At 36.7% G+C, this 18,662-nt stretch overlaps 1 long non-coding RNA gene across 1 annotated transcript; it reads right to left on the bottom strand.

Annotated features, from left to right (window-relative positions):
* Positions 1 to 10,828: 10,828 nt before the first annotated feature.
* Positions 10,829 to 17,504, bottom strand: LOC127516655 (uncharacterized). The gene is made up of 3 exons (XR_007931045.1): positions 16,489 to 17,504; positions 14,128 to 15,009; positions 10,829 to 11,787 (listed from the first exon to the last, which is right to left on the bottom strand). It is a non-coding gene; the product is annotated as an uncharacterized LOC127516655 (long non-coding RNA).
* Between the last annotated feature and the right edge of the window lie 1,158 nt (positions 17,505 to 18,662).

Below are 18,662 nucleotides of genomic sequence, written 5' to 3'. Positions count from 1 at the left end.
ATCAGTTTCCTCAAATGAAATTAGTTAACTCAGTTTTAATTCAGTGCATGGTGTTATTACAGTAACATCTTAAAGTAGATTAGTGGAAAAAAATTTTTTTTTTTTAAAAATTAATTTTTTACACCAGTCATTTTTCACAGTATCCGAACAATATATATATATATATATATATATATATATATAATACAGATGACATTTATCATTTATGAGATTAAAAGTCAAATTTATGACTGTCATATAATTTACTTTCTCATAAGTGACTTTTCATGTCATTATCATGACTTTTTAAGTCATGATTTTGACTTAGTATGTCATAATTTTTATATGTAGTTCATAATTATGACTTTGTCATACTCATAACTTTTCACCTCATAAATTATGACTTCATCATAATTATAATTTTTGAAAGCGTGATGTGGCAGAAAGGGGCTTCCATACATTAGAGACAGACTTTATTACAACATTTGTGGAATCACTAAAGATTCTTTACAGTGAAAAAGGTTCTTAAGATTATTAAAATGTTCTTCACACTACAAAAAATGTTTCTTTTAAGAACTGATCATTGAAAGGTTCTTTGTGTTTTTTTAATGTGAGCTGACCAGAAGTGTCACATCAAGCAGGTTCACCAACAACCTCCTAACATTCAAACAGTGCACTAAAATAAAGTGGCTGGAGTATTTCATTTTGACATTTAAATACTTACTTAACATTAAAAAAAAGAAGAAGAATGCAAGCAGAAGTGATTAAGGATTAAGGAATGATAGAGCTAGCATCAATCTGTCATGCAGATCACTAATAGGAAAGATGTTCCAGTCAGGTTCACCAGGTCTTTAGTCAAATGTACACAAAATGTCATGAAAATGAGTGGATTAGACCAGAAACAAAGCTTTGAGTTGAGCGGAAGTTGATGAATTAAATGAAGTCAATGACCTCAGTGTTTCTCTACAACTTTAGATTGGACATCAAGTGGCATCCCAACACAGTAACAAAATGATTTATTGTACTAGAAAATATGGTTGAAATACATTGAAAAGGACTAATGTATTATCATGAATGGCATCGACAACAACAATATGAGAAATTACTGTTTAGTTTGGTTTCTAAAGGCAATAAAACAGCACAAACATGCATTTTTATCCACATATACAGTAACTGAACACGTGTTTAATGTCACTTGCGTCATATCTTTGATCTAGTTTAGTTTGTTCGTAGTTTTTTAAAGATGAGGGCATCGCACAACCTGTACAAGTTCACACATGATTCCATAAAGGTGATCTAAACGTCCAGGTTTATCTGTAAATCTGCTTTTGTTCTTGCCAGTTTTTGTGGGTTTTGTGGCATATCGTTGAACAAAAAAATCATAAAGGAGACCTCTTTAATATCTCAGTTGTAAACGGAAAGCATATGAAGACAAGTTTCTTTGCTTAAGAACTCTAACATTTCTCATCAATTTGTTCCCAGATCTGCTATCTACATTAATTTTAGCTCGATACACTGCAAAATGACTGTCTTCCAGTACAAATATCTAAATATTCTTAAATTGAGATACATTTACTGGAGGAGCAAAAACTACTTAAAATATTGAGTCTTGTTTACTGAAAACTGTATCAGAATAGAGTTGAAGTTCAAAACAAGAACAAATATCTGCCAATGGGGTCAGAAAAATCAACTTAATTTAAAAAATTTTATCTACTCGGTAGATATTTGTTCCTGTTTAAAAACTCACTTCTTTACATTTTTAGAAAAAAAGATGAGATATTTTTCTTCTGTATCTTGATTTAAGAATGTTTAGATATTTGTACTGGAAATTTTTAATTTTTTTTTTTCAGTGTTATCTTATCAGTTAACAACTGATATTTCCCTGAAGGAATATTAAATACATTTCTGAGAGAAAGTTGAAACTAAATGAATTCCTGAGATATATAAGAGCAGTTCTACAGTTCTCTTGGTTCTTCTATCTTTTCGTCACTTTATTGAAGCACCAAACACCAGCTGTCTTTACCCAGCCTGTCAGTATTTTCCATTGCATGACCTCATTTAATGTGTTTTGAATAATAGGCTTCATGTTTCAAGCAAATTTAGGATGAAAATCAGTCTGTGTCATTCAGAAGGGTCGTAGAGCAAATAAGAAGACCAGAAAGCAGGAAAAAGCATAACCGAAGTCAGAGCGCTTTAACAGATCTGAGTTCAACACAACAGGTGAGTGAGAAACTTTTCTGAATTTTTATCAGCAGTTCTCAAGTTGTTTTCTAAGATATCTGAACATGCTTCAAACAAGACACATTTACCTCAGAAAAAAATACTATTATTAAGGATTGTCTTCATATTTTGATACTGCATAAAATTCTTTCAATGATTACATTTGTTCATTCAGCAGACTCTCTTATCCAAAGTGACTTACAAATGATGAATAAAAAATATCTAAACATTCTTAAATCAAGACGAGATGCAGAAGATAAAAGTTCTTGTTTTCTGAAAAATGTATTTAAAATTGAAGTGCTTTAAACAAGAACAAATATCTGCCAGTGATGTCAGAAAAATAAACTTAAGATTATTTGTTTAACCTTATTGGTAGATTTTGTTCTCATGAATCTGCTTAATGTATAAACTCACTTTTGATCAATTGATCAATCAACCTGTTATTTTTAGTCATTATTTGAGTTCTTAGTTTGTCAATATTTGCTGTTGACAGGACAGAGTCATGGAGCAGAGGCTTCTTCTCATCCTCCTGAGCTGTGGTGTATACTGTGTTACAGGTGAGATAAAACTCTTCATGTAAACACACGTGTTCTTTATGTTAGTAGCTCAGGGTATTTTATGCATCATCATGCAGCAGGTATAGGGACCTACATAATATATATGGCATTTGCAAATGCATTTTAAATGGAAATTATAATAACCAAAAATGCTATATATTATATTTTCAAGGCACTTTAAATCCCTCTAAACTCATCTGCTTCTTGAATCAATCCAAGACGTTTGATGAGGCTCAACAGTACTGCCGAGACAATTACATTGATCTGGTGACTCTATCGGACCGGGCAGAAATGGAGGAGCTCTTTGCTCTTGAAAACTTCACGTACACTGAATACGCCTGGATCGGACTGAAGAAAACGAGTCACAATCAGTGGCAGTGGGCTCTGGCTGATCGAGAGTTTTACAAGGAAGGAGAAACTGCATACAGAAACTGGGGACCACGAGAACCAACTAACACAGCTGGTGAATATTGTTCAGTAATGGATGATAATGGGAAGTTTCGTGACACACAGTGTGAGCCGTCCAGGACCTTCATATGCTACAATGGTAATTACTGGCCACTGGTATTGCATTTACATTTATACATTTTTGTAGATGTGTATGATGGAGCCACTAAAGGGTCATCATGGTGAAGGTAAATAAAAGAGATGGGGGGAAACATCTCAGTGCTTCACTCGCAAAACTTTTGCAAACCCCGAGAAACTGTGTGCTTGCACACAAAACTTTTTGCGATGGAAATAAATGAGGTTGGAGGAAAAATTAGTGTAGAAAGAATTTTCACTCAGAAATTGCTAGTAAATTTCACAATTAATTATAGAGAAATAGATTTTTTTTTTTCTTAATGTGAATTAAACACAAAATTTTGAAAGACTGAAATTTTGAAACACGGAGCCTTGCAAAACATTTGCATTTCTCTGAAAAACTTTGAGTTTGCGTTTTGCGAGCGAATGCAAAATTTCAGGGGTGAATGTAAATATTTTGCGGGCGAATGGAAAGATTCCCGGAACGCAAAAGCATTTTTTTCTCCCATCTGATATTTTTTTCCATCACCATGTCCCTTTAGGGGCTCCATAGGCTGTAGTATTTTTGGTTAAACTTGCTCCAAAAATCTATTGGTGCGTCCAAAATTATATACTGTCTGAGTAGGTACTATAATTGAATTTAAACTCACTTTGTGATCACTAGAAAAGGACACTATTTTTAGTATGAATAAATGTAGTATGAGTGAAATTTAGACATATTATAAACTGTCATGTGATCTACCAGCATCAGTTGTGTCGCTTCACTGCCATCTTTCCCGTGGCCTCATGAAATAGTAAAGTGTTCGTCGAACGCGCACTTCAAAATCTCGCCAGAAGTACTTTTCGCCTACCACTATGTATTTGGACATGCTACTCTTTTTGCGTATTGTTTTTCGCATACTATATAGAAGGGAAGTATTCGATTTCAGATGCAGCCTACAACTTCAAAATCATTTTTACAGTCTATCCCAGTGCTTACAAGTGAACAACATGTTTATCGGGGTGTTTATTTGTGAGTGAACGCAAAAACATTAAATGAAATATAATTTTTTCTTCCATATTATTTTCAGTCACCATCTCATAGCTTTCGTGTAACTGCTTTGACTAATAACATCTGCTGACTACATTTAAACTTTGATTTCATGAAATGGTGTTGTTAGCACTATGCAAATTCAGCTCTTCTCTTTTTTTATCTTCAAGGTCAGAATAATGAACACAAATACATCTTCATTAATGAGCCAAAGCCATGGAGAGAAGCTCAGAGATACTGCAGACAGTTTCACACAGATCTGGTCAGCGTGAGGAACCAGGACGAGAACCTTCAGATCCAGCAGCTCATTCCTGCAGGACAAGTCACATATATCGGCCTGTTCCAAGACGCTTTTGCCTGGTCCGATAACAACGTGTCTTCCTTCAGAAACTGGGACTCTGCTCAACCGAATGGATCAGGAGAATGTGTGGCACAACATTTACAAGATGAAAGACTGTGGGATGATCAGAACTGTGACAGTCCAAGACCATTCTTCTGCTATGCGAGTGAGTGTGTTTTCCCATGTCTGATGTGTTGTGGCTAGTCTGTTGGCTACCGCGTCCAAACCAGTAGCTGTGCAACGGCATACTCAGTAAAAGACCACAGTAAAATTCAGATTTCTTTTGCTTTGGTTGATTTTGCTCAACCCGTCAATCAGATGAGACACCACAGAGGTGGCCATGTGCTTGTTAGATAGCTTAGTAGTATAGAGCCTTCCAAGACTTCATACAGGTTGTTCTGCAACAGTGGGATTCTCTCACCATTGACCGAGAAGGGGAGATGTTGTAATTTCTCACTCCTTTCCGGATTGATAGGCTGCGAGACTTGGCAGGTTTTACCTTCATACAGACCCACTATAGCAGCTCATCCAGCCTCTGCAATAGCCAAACTGCCGTTTGGAGAAGTGTAGTGACATAATCCATGTAGCTCCGTACGGCCGGAAGCCGCTGGCCTAATTGCGATCTAATTCCGCAAACCATTTGCCTTCCTCCTATTAGGATGATCTCAAATGCTAGTGTGAAAAGGACGAGAGAAGCTGAAGCTGATGCCAACGCGTTGAGGTATCCTGGGTTGTGTAGCAGACATAAAAGTTGTTGAAGTTGTTAACTTCTGGAAACTTGATGGTATGTGGAAAAAGTTCAGTGCAAAGAAAATTATCTGGTGGGGAACAGACCCGTAGGCATTTGCAAGGTCCATCCAAATTAGGTGGAGATCTGATGTGTTGCGTTTGGCTGTCTGGATTTGTTCCCAAATCATGGCAGAATGTTCCACACAGCCAGGAAACCCAGTAGTCGGTGATGCGTTTTGCCACCACAGAGAAGAAAATCTTCCCTTCTACATTTAGCAGGGCAATGCCTCTGAATTGGCTGATGCTACAGGAGTCTTTTTCCTTTGGAATGAAGGTGGTGACTGCAATGCTCCATGCTGGTGGGATGGGTCTCCTATAACAGCTTCAGGAGCCTGGGGCAGTTCTTGAAAACCCTATAGGGTACACCATTTGGTCCAGGTGCTGAAGCAGCTCTCGCTCGCTCTACCACCTGCTTGACTTTTAGGGGGGCTGGTGTAAAACTGAGAGGAAGGTTCTGGTGGCTAAGGTACATGCTCTGGTGATCCAAGCGGGCTCTCCTTTTAACTGTGACTGAGTTGGTCGTTGCAGTATTCCTCCAACTCCTACTCGGTTGTCTGCAGTATCCCAGACTTTTTCTTCTCCAACAACCCCTGAAGATACTTGAAGGGATCCCGGATGAAGCTAGCCCTTGCTTTCTCCCTCTACTTTCTGCATTTCCTAATTCTTTCTGTTCGTCTTAGGTGTTTGAGCCGTGTTTTTATCTGGCTCCAGGCCAGGCTCTGCAGGCCCTCTTTTTCCCTGTTGCTGGCGGTTGTTCTTTTACCAGCTGGAGGATTTCCCGCTCCTGTCTCCCGCTCTGTTTGGAGGTGATCCTCCTCTGGGGCAACTCTCCAAGTCTGATTTTGCCCTCATTGTATATGATAAGGCCAAAGGTGTTTAACTTAGAAGTTACACTGCCTCTTAGAGTGGACTGGAGAGTGGTGTACAGGCTCTGGTCAAAGCTTGCCCATGCTTGATGTTTCATCGGGATGCTCTTGTTGAAGGTTGACCTGCTCCTGGTGCTGGCCCTGATGGGAAGACTGACCTTTCTCCTCCTGCCCTGATGCAAAGACGGGGACAATAGCATAGTGGTGCTCAACCTGGCTGTGATTCCCTCTTTTCTGACCTGCTGTCGCAGTGCAAGCTCGCATCTGGTTACCACCACACTTTGTCTTTCCTTGGTGGATTCACACGCAGGTTGTCACTTTGGACAACCCACAGCTGCATTTTCTCAGGATCCTTTATTTGTTTTCTTTTAGTGTGCTAGTCATTACCGTGTAGTCCGTTCTAGTTGGTCCATCTTCCATTCCTGGCTGTTTTCCTGTTCTGTTTGTAGTTGGCTTGGGAGTCCTTGGGGACATGTGGAAAGGAGTAACTATTCCTTCCACCCCTAATGCAGTATTTCCTCCCACCAACCAGTCTTCCCTGGATGCCAACAGCCCTGTAGAACCAGCTTAAATTAGTTGGAAGCACAGGTAGGTACACCTGCAAGGCTACCTCTGTCGGTGCCAGCGTGTTGGCTGCAAGGTCATCAGCCGGGAGCGACCCTTCACTGATGTTTGCTCCTATATCTCGAGGTGGTAGAGTAGCGGCAGGAACGTCTCCCTACCGCCACCTGTAGCCATCCCTAGGATCCATCTTTTTCCTGTTCTGCCTCCTCTGCCAAGTCAGAACATTATTAAAGTCTAGATAACTTAGAAGGAACGTTCTATTACTGTTGCTGGAAGAATGCTTGTTGAGAACCTTAGATGGTCCCTGTTAGCAGGTTTCTTTGATCATAGATGTGAAATGTATTTTTAATTGTGTGTCCCACAGTCCCAGTGTTTAAACAGGTTCTGAAACTGGAGGTGGAATCGGATCAGAATGTGAACGATCCTGATGTGAAGGCGGCCATCCTACAGGAGGTGAGTGACACTCAGAAATTTATCTTTATTCTTGAACTTATCAACATTCACAAAAAACGAAGACTAATAATGCTGTTCAGGGACTCAAATGAATCTGTGATTCTTTTATTTTATTGGTGAATCTTTTGTTTACTGTATATGAAGCATCTGGATAAACTGATTCTCTAAAATGAATCAGACTTTCCAACTCTTTCCCAACTAATTGAGAGAGAATTTCAACTGATTAATTTCAGAGTAAAATGTTGCTATTTTCAAAACTAATGGCAGGTTTGTTTGTGAAACCAGTTTGGTCCCATATCCCATGAATCAGTGCAGTATATAGGCTGTAGGCTGCATTCAGACAGCATGTTTAAGCACAAAAACACAAGTCTGTATTTGTTTCCTTCAGATTCAGCAGAAACTGATCTCTCATGGGATGCCAGAGCAGGCAAATCTGCAATGGAGGCAGCAAGCGAATGGAAACGTCTTTCAGAGGACAGAGAAAACAAGAAAGGAGTTATAATATCTCTGTCATGAGACAGCGGCCCATCAGAGCTTCTGATTCTGTCTGTCCAAAGTAATAAATACTGATGACGTGACTGAAAACAAAGCAGAACATACAGCTCTGCTTGTGAGAGTTTAGTTTATTTGCCACTGAGTGCTTCAAACTAAATCTGAACCTGAATCTTTCAACCTAAATCTTTTTCTTCCATCAGTACAATAACCTTGGTGTATCTGGGCCTCTTTTTTCTTTTCTTTCTTTCTTTTTTTTTTAAATATGTAAAATGTTGTACTCTATTTAACTATTGTTTAAAATAAATAAATAAATAAAGAGTAGAAATAATAATATTAAGTGTTTGACTTGGGAATGTGATTCATAAGCAGACATACACGTACCTCAGGGGACTTATGCATATCAAAAAATTTGCATTTATATAATACACCTATTATAATAATAATTACAGTCAAAATATTAACAATTTATTATCAATCAACATAATTCATAATTATTTATTGACCTAATTATTTAGCCTATTTTATTTTAAGCATATTTATTTTATTTAAGCATATTTTAGCTTAATTTATTTTAATCATATTTTATTTATTTTATTTTTAGCTTATTTTATTTTAATTTATTCTTATTTTATATTATTTTAAATTACTCTTATTTTATTTAAGCTTATTTTATTTTACGCTTATTTTATTTTATATTATTTTAAGCTTATTTATTTTAAACTTATTTTTATCTTTTGCTTATTTCATTTAATTTTAAGCTCATTTATTTTAAGATCATTTTATTTTATGCATACTTATTTTATTTTAAGCATATTTTAGCTTAATTTATTTTCAGCTACATATATTTTTAAAGCATATTTTATTTTTTATTTTTAGCTTCTATTTCTTATTTTATATTATTTTAATCTTATTTTATTTTAACTTAATTTTATTTTATTTTAAGCTTATTTTATTTTATTTTAAGCCATTCCCCATCCAAGGCCAGCCCTGCCTGTCTGCAGCCACCCAACAATCTCCAGGGACCCGTTTCAATAAGGAGTTTCAACCAACTCTGAGTTGACTTACTCTGAGATGGGAAACTCTGAGTTTTTGGTTTCAGAACAGCTGAATTGAGTTACTTCAATCGACTCTGAGTAGGTTGACTCTGAGTTAAGCGCGTGCACCATGACTAATATGAAAAGCCATCATCAATGGAGCTCCGATTTTACGACTCACCATGTCAACGGCACCCGACAAAAAGACGTCTGCATACTTCAGAGTCAATACAAGTTTAATTCTTATCACTGTTATAATATCAGAGGTGAAAACTGGCAGAACGGTAGGTTACTGAATATTCATTTAATTTTTAGTGTAAATAGTAATTAGATGTTACTTATATTTTATACTGGCAGATACATACTATTTGCACCTCAGTATTGTTGTACATTAACATTACATGCAATTACAACAGAGTGTAAATGATTATATTTCTTAAATTTATAAATACTTTTATCATTATTAAACACTCGTTAGGCACTTTACCTCCACTTTTAGAACATTTTCTTCATTTTTATTGAAAATAAATGCCTTTCTGATGTGTGATGGGAAAAGGGAGAAGAGCGAGCTCGGCAAAACACGGACTCGAACCCGGTCAGTCGCATCACAAGTTAATTCTACACACGTTACGCACTACTACCTACACCACTGAAGCCGTTAGTTATGCTCCTAGTTTTTAATCTTGTGTGACATTGGCGGGCGGAACTACTGTAAATTAGCACTTAGTAATAGACACTCCAAATAATTTTGTTTTCCTTTTGCATTAAGATTATTTTTATTACCACACTGGCAGATAATTTTACTTAAGTAAAATACACTTAATTTAGATCCCCCCCAGAAAACAAGACTAAATATCTTATATAATTTCCTTATATAGAAAATGCATCCTGATTTAAGAAGTTGTAGATATTTGTACTTGAAATAAGACAAAAATACTCATTTTTGCAGCGTGAATGAATGAATGAATGAAGTATTTAAACATCGCTTGCGCTTTAAAAAGGGGGATGAGGCCGAAAGAAACTCTGGGTTTACAGAAGAAAACCTGCTCCTGACCAGGTTAGGTTCACAGAGTAAGTTATCATGGTAACTGACTCGGAGTATAAGTTACCTCTCTTTCAGAAACGGGCTTGACTTACCCTGCTTTCTCGGGTTTGGCATACCTCCCATTCTGAAACGGAAAACCCAGAGTTTCCCTCATTTCAGGGTTAACATACTCAGAGATTTCACTTAACCTCTTTTCTGAAATGGACCCCTGGACGTCCACTGTCCTGCAGAGTTTAGCTCCGACACACCTGCCTGGAAGTTTCTAATGAGACTGAAGAGCTTTATTAGCTGGTTCAGGTGTGTTTAATAAGAGTCAGTGGCCTTCCATTAGCAGGTTTGGACAGCCCTGCTGTAGATGCTAAATGAACAACAAACTAAACATTTACAAATATTTTTGTGTTCCACAGGATAAAGAAACAAAGGTGTGGGCCGACATTAGGGAGAGTACATGGTGACAGAATGTAAATTTTTTGGGTGACCTTTAGTAGTACTTAAAATAGTCTTTTTGTAACAATTACTAACACCATGTCTACACCGCATCGCACGCGGGCAACCCGCTAATTTTATATGTAACTCCACCCGTTACATCAAATATTAGCGGATCACCCGCGGGTACCCACCCGTGTGCAAGACTCTGTGTTGCGATGCGGTGTAGACATGGTGTCAGTAATTGTTACAAAAAGACTTTTTTAGACGTATTTAATTTACGGAAAAAACGGAACTGGCCTCACATCAGTTAAGCTTTTTTCTCTAAGTTGAACAGGGAAGGCGTAGGACATAGCGTAAGCTGCAAGAGTTTTACACTTTCTTCGTACGTTGAATACGGAAGGCGGTCTTGCGGAAAAGCTAGATATTTTACTTCATAACTCGTTGATCCTTGTTCACTGCCATTTTAAAGCTTGGAAAGCTGGACAGTAAGTCACTCACACTGACAGACAGTAAGACGTTTTATTTTTTGCATGAATAACACAACTTTGGTTTTGCAAAACCAGAACACCACACATGCATTTACACTGTTGTTTTTTTAAAGAATATAAAAGAGCTTGAAAAAATAATTTTGCTCTGAAAAATTGCGCATAGTATTTGCCATTATTGAATTAAAAACAGTAATAAACAGCAATAATTTCTCCAATCAAATACTTCAGGGAACCTTTGACAAAAAAAAATTGATCATTTTTAATCACACATTCACTGATTCTGTACACTTTAAATGAAGCACTCAGAAAAATAAATGACAATCCTAAAAGGATTAAAAGCAGCTGTAGAAGTGATGTTAGAGGATAGAAGTGAAGCTAATGAACATGTTTGCCTTCGTCTTGGTTAATGATGCTTATGCTAAACGTCCTGTAGAAATTATTTGCTACTATCTTTTCACTTTTAACCCTATATTGTACTTAGATATAGGCCCGCGGCCCGCAGGGCAGATTTCCGTATGGTCGGCTGGTAGTTTGTGTTTGATAGTGAACAGGCAAACACTGGTTGCCAACAACATCACAAGCTACAACCACATAATAGCGCTCAGACCAAAACCGAACTTTACACTTTCTATTTGAATCATAATAACTTTTAACAATGTACACTCTCAATGAACTCGTACTGATGCACTTGTTGCCACTGTATCTGATGCCTCGTTCATGGCAGATTCCTTTAACTCTGTCCTCATCGTTTTTGCGGAGGAAGGACTGTTGAGGAGCTCTGCCACAAAGACCTTTTCTTGTTATGTAACTTTCCCAAGCACTTTGACTCCTTGTGTTGAAATTAGATGGGAGAATATGTTTGTGTTCAAAGTTATAATAAGCGTTGTTATCATTAACTGACTCGCAGGGAAACTCTTCCCATCCATCGGTGAACATCAGAGTGACGAGGAGTAAGAGGAGAACCACCGATCTCATCCTGAGAACGAGAGTGACACACTTAGAGCTTCAATGAGTTGTTATTAAGATAATGAACACAAGCTAATGAACAGCTTCTACAACAAGGCTTTTTTTTGAATATATCTCTATATGGTTAAAGTAATAATAATTTTTTAAATACTCTTATTTTGCAGGTAAACATTGCCACATTTTACATTATTTTAAGCTTTTATTTTGGTGGAAAACCACAGGAAGCCCTCAAAGCTGCTCTTTTGTTGACAACAGCCGGTTTATAAGGGCTTCTCATTACAAATTTGGGAATTTGTCGCATTTTAAAATGCTCGTTACAATTAACTAGACACCCGAGTTCATTGGGACATTCTAAAGTGCTTAACGTGAAAAACGTTTTCAAGCATCTTCTGCATATTTGAACCCTTTCCAGCAGTGACTGAATGATTTTGAGATCCATCTTTTCACACTGAGGACAACTGAGGGACTCAAACACAACTATTAAAAAAGGTTCAAACATTCACTGATGCTCCAGAAGGAAACACGATACATTTGTTTTCCAGGAAACATGTAAGTATCTTCTGTTGTTTCCGAAGGGCAGTACTAAATGAAAAAATATGATCTTTAAACAAAATAAGAAAAACTTATTCAAAAGTTTTCACCCCCTGGCTCTTAATGCATCGTGTTTCCTTCTGGAGCATCAGTGAATGTTTGAACCTTGTTTAATAGTTGTGTTTGAGTCCCTCAGTTGTCCTCAGTGTGAAAAGACGGATCTCAAAATCATTCAGTCACTGCTGGAAAGGGTTCAAATATGCAAAAAAATCCTTGAAAACTGAAGAATCTGCAGGAGCTGGAGGATTTTTCTGAAGAACAGAGCTCAGTTTAACTGCTCAGGACAAACAAGAGACTCATGAACAACCATCACAAAACAAACAAACAGTCGTAGATCATCCAGGTAACCACACAGTATTAAGAATCAATGGTTCACAAACTTTTGAACAGGGTAATTTTAATAAATTCAGCTATTTCTTTGTCTTATGGATTATATGTAAACATCTTTTATGTAAAATATCTTACTCAGGACAGTACTAAATAAAAAATAACATGCATTTTGTATGATCTCTCTTATTTTGTTAAAATTATTCACATTTTCACAAATTCTGCAAGTGGTTCACATACTTTTTCTTGCAACTGTAGCAAGGTTAATTACAGCTTTTTAAAATTGCTTTGATGCAATTTTCACAACTTTATCGCGTCTCATAGTCGCGTCACGTCTGGTGTGGACAGACAAATTGTTTGTCGCTGGGATCTTATCGCATCGCGTCTGGTTAGGACACGGTGTAAGAGTTTTGAAAATATACACCTTACATGTGAAAATAGTACCAAAGTGAATTAAAAAAAACTGTAGTATGATGTTAACCGAGCTTGGTCTTTTAATAGACTACCACTGTCTTAATGCATTAAGCCATGTTTTATCTATAGAAGGAAAAAGGCTTAACATGTTATTAAACTTGTTGCGTTCATATTCTGGACGCATCTGCTTATCTGCACATAGTATGGTTAGTTTTTTGTAGGTTTTTGTAGATAGTATAGTTTTTTGGAGGCAGGTCCATGAACATTTGATTGTTTTTCAATTTGAAATTAAATAGGCATAAACTAGAAAATGACACCTTTATTTATTTTATTTTATTTTATTTCAAAAAAAAAAAAAAAAAAAAAAAAAAAGATTTTTTATTTTTAGGTTATGGGGTAGAAAAAGGATAAATAACATGAATATATTGAGCAGATACTGCCTGCTGCCCAGTAAGGTTCTTCTGCTCAACGCAGTGAGACTATGACAAATAGCTATTTTCATCTTTTTAACTTTAGCTTGATGATGATGATTTTGACAAGCACAGTCTGAAGATGATCTGATCTGTGCTGAATTTGTGGCAGATCAGATTTTAAAAAGTTAAAAATAGGACATTTTCAATAAAATGGTAAAGAATTTGGTCCATTATTTGGTTCAAAAGTTATTAGCTAAACAGCTATTAGTTTAATAGTTAATTGTGCTTAGACATTGCCAGGGTTTGACTGCTAAACATAACATTTCTGTGCAATAATTACAAAGAACAAACCTTTTGCTACTGCACATTATTGTCCGAAACAACTTTCCATATATATTTACAGCATACGTTAGAATGATTTGAAGCATCAATACATTTTCTGAAATCAATTTAAAAGAGCTTCACATCAAGATTAATATCTTGAAGAGCACTCAAGACTAGTTGCAACAATTAAAATTAGTTGATTAAAGACAGTAGATGCATTATAAAGATGATCTTCAGTATCTGAACTATATTATTTATTTTTGTACAGTATATGGATTTACCTGTGCGTCGTTCTTGAGCTCGTGGAAATGAAAGAGTCTGTTGAGTCTGAGCTGGAGTTCAGAGAGTGTCTGAAATGCTCAGTTGACTGATTTATATTGGGTGGAAAAGAAGGAAGAGTGAAAATGAACCCATTTCTAGGAAATGCTTCACAAACACGTTTCTTGCAATTAAGCAAAACTTAGTGGATGTTTTTGCATCTTTGTGATTCTGCCTTGAGGAAATTCAGTAACGATTTACAATAAGGTTCCATTTGTTAACATGAACTAACAATGATAAATACTTCTAAAGCATTTATTAATCTTAATGTTATTTTCAACATTTACTAATGTATTAAAATCAAAAATTGTGTGTCCATTTTTACAATTGCTGAGAGACGAGGCAGAGGGAGAATCCACTTGCACGCGTGTTTTTTAATTACAAAACTCTACATGAATAGACAGGAACATCTGACTAAAGACTCCAGTGAGGCACCCGTGAAGGCTGGAGACTCTGGAGTAGTGTCCGTGGTGGCCATCTTGGATGGAGGCTCTGGTGTGGTAGCCATGACAATTGAGGACTCTGGCACATCGGGTACAAAGTGAATGTTGCGTTCCTCCTCCACAACACTCACAGTAAATGCGGAGTCGCTCAGTTGCAATACAAGATCAATGTAATGTTCTAGGGTCCAATGAGGATCATGCAAGGGCATGAACGAACTGAGCGGCTCAGATAGTCCCCCCGAAAAAATATCATAAGGCATACTGTGTCCTATGCCAAGTTCAATAAACTCCATGGTATATTCCTCTATCGTCCGTTTCCCCTGACGGAGGTGCATAATCCGTGCGGCTGGATTCATAGTTGGTTAGTCGTTCTGTTACAATTGCTGAGTTTCATTCCAGAACCTATATGAGCATAAGAGGAAAAGGCAGTTTTGCCAAACTCAGAATATGCTCTATAGGAACAATTAAAAGAAGATCTAGTCCTAAAATTACAACTATAATATGATAAGAGATTACAGATATAAGTTGGCAATTTGCCTAAATAATGCCTTGGCAATAAATAGCATATGCATTTTTCTCTTTTGGTACAAGGAGGACCAACCAATTTATACAAATTACAATGGTGTGAACATGATGATGCATTCGTCACAAATCGTATTGCAGCATGACATATACAACTTCTTTAGTAAAGATAGGTTTGCATAAATCACACCACCATAATCCAACACTGACAAGAAACAACTTTGGATGATTCTCTTTTTAGCTTCAAAGTGGAAACATTTCTTTATACGAAAGAGAAAACCCAATTTAGGTCTGAGCTTTTTTAAAAGATTTTCAGTTTGTATATTAAAAGCCTTTCATCAAGCCATATACCCAGGTATTTATAGCAATTATATGGTTAAGTGGAACAGCTATTTTAGTGTGACAGTGGGTAAAGAGCAAGTGTGTGTATATATATATATATATATATATATATATTAGTATTTAAAACCAATTTTAAATTTAACAATGAAAACTGAAATGACCGATGAAATGTAATAGCTCTATGGCTTGATTCGTGGACTGTGCTACTGTGTAGATAGTTGTATCATGAGCATATAAATGTATTTTATCTGTGGTTGTCTCATGACCTAGGTCAGATATATATATAAATTGAAGATAAAATTGGTGCTAAAATAGATCCCTGTGGGATGTCTTTATTTATTTTTAATTCTGTAGAAGTTTTCAACTGAGACGCAGTGCGTTCTTTCTGACAGGCAGTTACTGAATCAATTTAGTTTACTAAAACCTAAGAGTCTGCAATAAGATTTTGTGATCAACCAAATGCTTTAGAGAGATCCTCAAATAGAGCTGCACAGTGCAGATTATTATCTAAACATGTAATAATATCATTTGTGACCAGCATAGCTGCTGTTACAGTACTGTGACCTGACTGGACGCCTGATTGAAATCAATTTAAAATATTTTCTGATAAAAAATAAATAATGATAATAATAATAAAAAGAAGTTTTTATTTATTTTTTTATTTTTTTATATAAAATTGGCCATCATTGACAACTTTGAAATTTTGCTTCCACTAAAAACTTCAACCAAATTTTGCTTAATTCCAAGAAAATTGTTTGTGCTGCATTACCAAGAAATTGGTGCATTTTCACTCCTCCCTCTTTCTGGAAATTTCCATTTGTACCACAATAAAACTGAGAATGAAGCTAAGTTAATAAAACTTCTGACTTTAGTCACAAAGAATGCAAAGAATGATATTGCATCTAATAATGATATAGATGGTTTTAAGGTGGCTGCATGTGCACATTCCTTTAAATGAGGTTAGCATTTAGTTAAATAAGCTAATGACAGTCAACGTGTATACAAAAGTAAACTTACATAATATGCCCCGAGCAAGTCATGGTCCCTCACCAAGACTCTTGACCACGGGCCACTTTGGATTAAAGACACTCCTAACTGACTTGTAGAAAATTAATATGCATTAAACAGCCATTTGACGGCTGTCAAAGCACCTCCAGCTCCTCAGAAGATTTTATGTCTGTGTTTAATGCTGTGAGTGACTTTTACGGAGTCAAAACAAGTGTGCCTTTCGTCGTCTTTCGTCGTCGTCGTCCTGCCGTCTTATTCCTCTGAAGGACTTACCTGCTGCCATGACAACAGCGGAACTTCTCTTCAATCATGTATTCCAATACTACGGTATCCCAGAGGACATTGTGTCTGACAGAGGCCCACAGTTCATCTCCCAGGTATGGCAGGCTTTCTTCAAGCTCCTAGGTGTGACGGTCAGTTTGTCATCAGGGTACCATCCGCAGTCTAACGGGCAAGCGGAGAGGAAGATCCAGGAGATTGGACGCTTCCTGAGAACCTTCTGCCACGGCCACCAGAACTCTTGGAACCAATTCCTAGGCTGGGGCGAGTACGCGCAGAGCTCTCTCCTCCACTGGACAGCTTGGTGGACTCCCTTCCAGTGCGTACTCGGTTACCAGCCTCCACTGTTCCCGTGGTCTGGAGAACCATCCAACGTCCCCTCCGTCAACCACTGGTTCCGAGAGAGTGAGAGGGTCTGGGACTCTGCACATCACCACCTGCAGTGGGCAGTGCGCAGCCAAAGGATCCAGGCTGACGCCCCAAGAGCCAAGAAACTATACTTAAAATATACTTGAAAATGAACTTGAAGTATACTTATTTTTGTAAGGGTATTCATTAGCGACACCTGCAAATTACCACCTACAGATTCAGCACATGGTGGTTAAAGTTTATAATATCTTAATCCAAACTTTTTTGTCATCTGAACTCCTTTGACCTAAAATATTTACCCTGAGAATTTTAGTTAATTTCAATTCAACAGTTTAACAACATGTGTGCAGAGTTGTGCCAACTAGTCGTCAGTTTCCTTCAGGTTGTGTGCTCAAATATTAGTCCTCGAATGTGCATCTAACTGGACGTTGAATATTATCAGGAAAAGGGAAGTGCAGAAGGTTTTCCACTAAAGAGAAGCAAAAGTGATGATGATGGTGCCATTAAGTTTCAGAATGATCAAGTCTCGTGTGAAAGTTCAGTGTCAAATACATGCTGGCATTACATTTATTGCTGTGCTGGACAATTTGCCTTTTTAAATAATTTTTAGGTATTGAAAAAGAGGGAAGCTGATAACAATGCTTCAAAAACACTGAAAGACATCCATTTTTACTAATTTTATTGCAGCTACACAGTGCATGATTTAGACTCATTAACCATTGACATTTGCATGTTTACTTCAGAAACTTTTTTTGTACACATTAGGCTATAGGCGGAGGGTGAACCAACTCCAGGGTGCTGCGGCTGAGATGTGCTTCCCCTTAAACAACACATTTCAATAGATTTCCTTGAAAGAGTTTCAAGTTACGTGTCACAGCAGAACCTACACATCTCAGCATAAATGCTCCAAATAAATGATTTGAAACAAAATAATACCACAAAGGCCTGGTTTCACAGACAGGGTTTAGATTAAGCCAGGATTAGGCCTTAGTTCAATTAGGGCATTTAAGTATCTTTTATAAACGCGCTTTAGAAAAAAACATTACTGGTGTGCATCTTGAGACAAAATAATGGCACTGACATATTTTAAGATATCCTTTCAGTTAAAACAGCTCAAACATGCATTTTAGTCTGGGACTAATTTAAGCCTTGTCTGTGAAACTGGGGGTAAGTCTGACTTTGGAATGTGATTCTTAAGCAGACATACATGGACCTCAGGGCACTTATGTATATTAAAAATAGTATTTATATAATACACCTATAATAATACTTTTCAAAATATTAACATAATTAACATAATATTATAAATTATCAACATAATTAATAATTGATTGATTTATTTACCTGTCTAATTATTTAGTCTACAACCCGAATTCCAGAACGTTTCCGGACGTTTTTTTAAATTTGAATAAAATGAAAACTAAAAGACTTTTAAATCACATTAGCCAATATTTTATTCACAATAGAGCATAACAAACATAACAAACGTTTAAACTGAGAAATTTTACAATTTTATGCACAAAATGAGCTCATTT

Source organism: Ctenopharyngodon idella, chromosome 7 (genome assembly GCF_019924925.1).
Source record: "Ctenopharyngodon idella isolate HZGC_01 chromosome 7, HZGC01, whole genome shotgun sequence".
NCBI lineage: Eukaryota > Metazoa > Chordata > Actinopteri > Cypriniformes > Xenocyprididae > Ctenopharyngodon > Ctenopharyngodon idella.
This window is presented reverse-complemented; position numbering and strand designations above follow the sequence as displayed.